The sequence below is a fragment of the Tamandua tetradactyla genome, chromosome 9, assembly GCF_023851605.1.
Source record: "Tamandua tetradactyla isolate mTamTet1 chromosome 9, mTamTet1.pri, whole genome shotgun sequence".
Lineage (NCBI taxonomy): Eukaryota > Metazoa > Chordata > Mammalia > Pilosa > Myrmecophagidae > Tamandua > Tamandua tetradactyla.
Genome location: NC_135335.1, coordinates 11,419,979 through 11,424,567, shown reverse-complemented (window position 1 = coordinate 11,424,567; position 4,589 = coordinate 11,419,979). Strand labels below are relative to the sequence as shown.

The window sequence follows — 4,589 nt, the reverse complement described above, 5'->3', positions numbered from 1 at the left end:
AGGAAGGCCATTGGTTAGTTTTGGTTACCTACTCCAAAGGTCAGAGCCAGACCAATGCACAACCTATCCAATTGTGAAAACCCAGAGCTCCCTGCCTGTGTTGTGGCAAAATATTTGTGTGCAATTGTTGGCGACAACAGAATATGCTCTTGTAATACACTCCCAAACAACACTGGTAACCATTGAGAAACAAGACAGTGAGGTAAAAGGATCCAGAACTAAGCCTGCAATTATAGCCCTGCATTCACTAAAAGGATCCAAACTAGTGAACATGTCAGGTGAGTCTTCCCAGCATCCATAACCAGCGCTCTCTCCTGCTCATCTCCATTGTGAGGATCTCTTCAGCATTCTTCATTCCATTCTTACATGCAGCTTGCCTAACATTCTCTAAGGCCTCATTTGGTTTGTTGGTGATAACCAGCCACCGAGCAGACTCTGCCAGCCACTTGGTCAAAGAAGAAACGCGGGGGCGGGCCGCGGTGGCTCAGCGGGCAAAGTGCTTGCCTGCTATGCCGGAGGACCTCGGTTCGATTCCCGGCCCCAGCCCATGTAACAAAAACAAAGAAACAAAATACAATAAAAAAAAAGATGTTTCCCTTTCTTCCTTCCTTCCTTCCTTCTATCCCTCCTTTCTTCTCTCTGTCTTAAAAAAAAAAAAAAAAAAAAAAAAGAAGAAACGCGGGCTCAGTCAACTTTCACTTGCTCTTCTGCCACGTAACCCATGACCTCAGGTGCATATGCTTTGGACTGGGGAACTGAAATTAATGTTCTCCTATCCCTAACAAACAATGATGAATAAAATGCGATAATGACATCATCACCATGTCATCATGGCTAGGTATCAGGATTTGAAGTTGTATTGGATCCTGGTCTCAGAGACAAATTTTCCATGAAGCTAGCGAAGCTTGAGTTAGAGGAGCCCTGTTTTATTCCATGAATTACCTAGGTTAGGGGAAGAGAGCCAAAGCCCTGGTGTCATTCCCAGCCCACAGAGCTGTTTTATAAATACAGTTTTGTTTATAAGCAGTCATATCCATGAATTTATGAATTATCTGTAGCTTCTTTTGCATGAAGGAGGCAGAGTTGAGAAGTTGCTATGAGAATACATGGTCTATGAAGCCTCAGAGATTTACTAGGTAGCCCTTTACAGAAAATATTAACAGACACACACTCCTTGACCCAGATAGATCTTCTTTGCTATTAGAAAATAATGTTGATTGCATTTACTTTCATAGCACAGCAAAGTCTCAACATCCTAGGTAGAAGGTCATTGCCACTTCCATTTCTGCTTCTCAGGTGACACAGAGAGCACAGCTGGGCTCAGAGTTCTAGGTCCAAGCCAGGGGTCAAGTTAACACACATGAATTCCTATATTTGTTCTCACAAAGGGCCCTGTTCTGGTTTGCTAGAACAGAAATGCAACACACCAGAGACAGATTGGCTTTTAATAAAAGGGGATTTATTTTGTTGGTTCTTCAGAGGAAAGGCAGTTAACTTTCCACTGAGGTTCTTTCTTACATGGAAGGCACTGGATGGTCTCTGCTGGTCTTCTCTCCAGGCCCCTGGGTTCCAACAACTTTCCCCGGGGTGACTTCTTTCTGCATCTCCAAATGCCTGGGCTGAGCTGCTAGTGCTGAGATGAGGAATGCTGAGCTGCTTAGGCTGTGCTATGTTGCAATCTCTCATTTAAGCACCAGCCAATTAAGTCAAACGTCACTCATTGCAGCAGACACGCCTCCTAGCCAACTGCAGATGTAATTGGCAACAGATGAGCTTCACATACCGTTGGCTTACGTCCGCAGCAACAAGACTAGGTATGCTCACCTGGCCAAGTTGACAACTGAACCTACCTAACACAGGCCCTTTTGGCAACTTCTCTAATAACAAAAAAAATTACAAAAATGGGGGCTTTTTGAGATAAAGAATAAAAGTAAACTCATACCATGAGGACAGAGAGAAGACAGAATGATACAGATCCCATCAGCTGGAGTGTTCACCAATTGCAAATGACAAAAGCCAGGCCTCCAAACGGTATTTGGCTAACACTGACAGCACAGTTTACCAGGGTCATTACCAGGCCTTTGAATTGGGGTGTTGTCCACTCTGCCACTGATCAAAAACACAAATGGGATTTTACTTCGGAAGAATGTGGAAATTCAGGTCAAACTCAAGTTTGGAGAATGTAGATGATCAAAAGTCACGACTTATGGAGCATTGCAAGATTTAACAGTAGGGTTGTGGCAGAAAACCCAGCCAAGAAGCACAGTGAGCAGTAAATGGGGAAAGTGGGAGCAAAGACCACACAGGTGTCAGTGATGGCAAGGTGAGGAAACACCATCTGAGCGGCGACTTCCACCCAAACCTGAGAAACAGAGAGCTGTGTCAGATCACAAGAACATAATGACCTGCAGTTAAACTTAGCAAAGAGAAGGCATGCTTGGAAATTTAAGGCATGTTTCAACCTGTGAAATTTGCACTTGAAACCAACCTGGAAGAACCAACAGCAGAAATCTCACAAGCAACCCTTCCTGTTTGTAGATGGGTACTGGCAATACTAAGCTTCTTTACCAACATTTCATCAGAAGTACCTGTTAGGTCAGGGGAATGGGGAAGGGCACTGCCACTGGAGCTGTGGAGGCTGTGTCGCCCCTCCCAACATGGCTCCTGGAACCGCCCCTTCCAGACACCTGACTTCCCGAGAACCTCCCCTTCCAGACGTCATCTGACCTGCTTGCTTAAAAACTGCCCACACCATCACCCAGGTGCTGACTCACCTCCTTACATCTTGGATTCGGTGAGCTCAGCCCGCCCCCCCCACTTCAAATTTCCCAGTCTACCGTCCTTCTTTCTCACCTTTTGCCTCCTAAACCTTTCAGTACCTAACATCAAGTGAAACCTTATAAGAAGGGCTGCAATATTGGAAATTGTGACATGTAATAAGTGTCCATTGTAGTAATACATATGTAAACGTACTGAGGTCTTGAATAGTATGTAGAGAGCACAATGGATCTAACTGTGTTCTTGGGTCTCCTTGACCATGCAGAACAAGAATAAATTGATGGGAAAGGAACATCAAATGCATCATAGTGGCTGAAGGGCTACATAACAGCTTGGAATTTCTGCTGCGTGTAAGTTGTTAGGCTTTGGGAAATGTCCTTCACCTAGAACCGGATTCAAGAAAACGACAAAACAGGCGCAGAAAAATGTTGAAAAGTTCTCGGCATCAAGAATTAGGTGCAATGGAGAATGAAGGAACAGAGAGAGGAAAGATAAGTAAATTAAAAAGAAAATACTGTATTTCACAGGCACCTGGTCATGGGGGCCTTTTTCGGAGGCAACTTGAATAGAATGAATATTCTATATGTCCAGTAATGTTAACAATTGGACAAACATTGGAATTGGGCAACAGGCTCTGTATTATTTGCTACTTTCACATCATATTTAACTTATATGATTGTTAAATCTCTTACATGATGAATATTTATCACAGGAAGAGATTATTTCCATATTTTATTTGAATGACAAGAGAAAGAGACTCTTTATAGTGAAGAGATATGATTAATGCAATCATGGAGTGGCAATTACTGGAAACCCTGGTCAGCCAAAAAAAAAAAGTGGTTTTGTACAAATACATATCATATAAATTCTTACAGGAAAAGGTCACATTTGAAAATGTTAAGTTCAGTGATGTTTGGGGTCAGCAAGCCCTTGGTGGCCTTTGGTATCCCCCAAAGACACGATAGGAACGATGTGATGGAGTATCACTATGTAGCAATTAGAAAGATGGACCAGACTAGATTTAAACACAGGAATGGGCATGCATGTATCTCAGAAATGTAGTGGTGTGTATACTTAAGTTAGAAACAGAATGAGACAACACAATGCCCTGTTTTGTAAACCAATACATATTACAGGATTTTTTTTTTTTAAAACACCTATCAGTTTAAGAATAGTTAATACATTTGTCTGGTTCCTATATTAGGAGGGAAATGGGAATGGAGAATGGAGAAAAAGGGAAACATACCTATACACACATATATACATGAAAGAAACATGCATACATACACACATACATACATATACACATACATAAAAGAACTTGTTGCCAAATTAGTGAGGATACTGTAACATGAAATAAAGAATATGTTAATTAACAGCCTGTGCTTGATATCCAAAATGAGAAATTTGCATTATGCAAATGAATCAAACCATCATTTCATTCATTATTAAATGTTGCACACACTGGTTAGACGTTCAACATGACTTCAATTTTTTTATTTGGACATAAAGGAAAACCGCACATCCTAACCTTTCTGTTAGGTCAATCCATACAACTGGTTCTAGGTTCTGGGCAATGGGATATAGATAAAAGTGATTTAAGCCACTTCCAGGCATGTCCACACAAGATTGGTTGCGGGTCTCTCCAAACTTTCTGACAACATAGCTGAAAACAAAGAACTCACAGATGTGAAAGTCACAGAATCCATGGAGCTGGTTTCCTTAGCCACTGCCTAGAGCATGAGTCTCCAGATGGTCACCAGACCCACAGAAAACTGTGACATCAGGGAGAATCAATCTTTCATTATGAT

General features: G+C 42.0%; 1 pseudogene; it reads right to left on the bottom strand.

The window, feature by feature from the left end:
* Positions 1–274: 274 nt before the first annotated feature.
* On the bottom strand, positions 275–2,338 carry LOC143645520 (organic anion transporter 7-like; annotated as a pseudogene).
* Between the last annotated feature and the right edge of the window lie 2,251 nt (positions 2,339–4,589).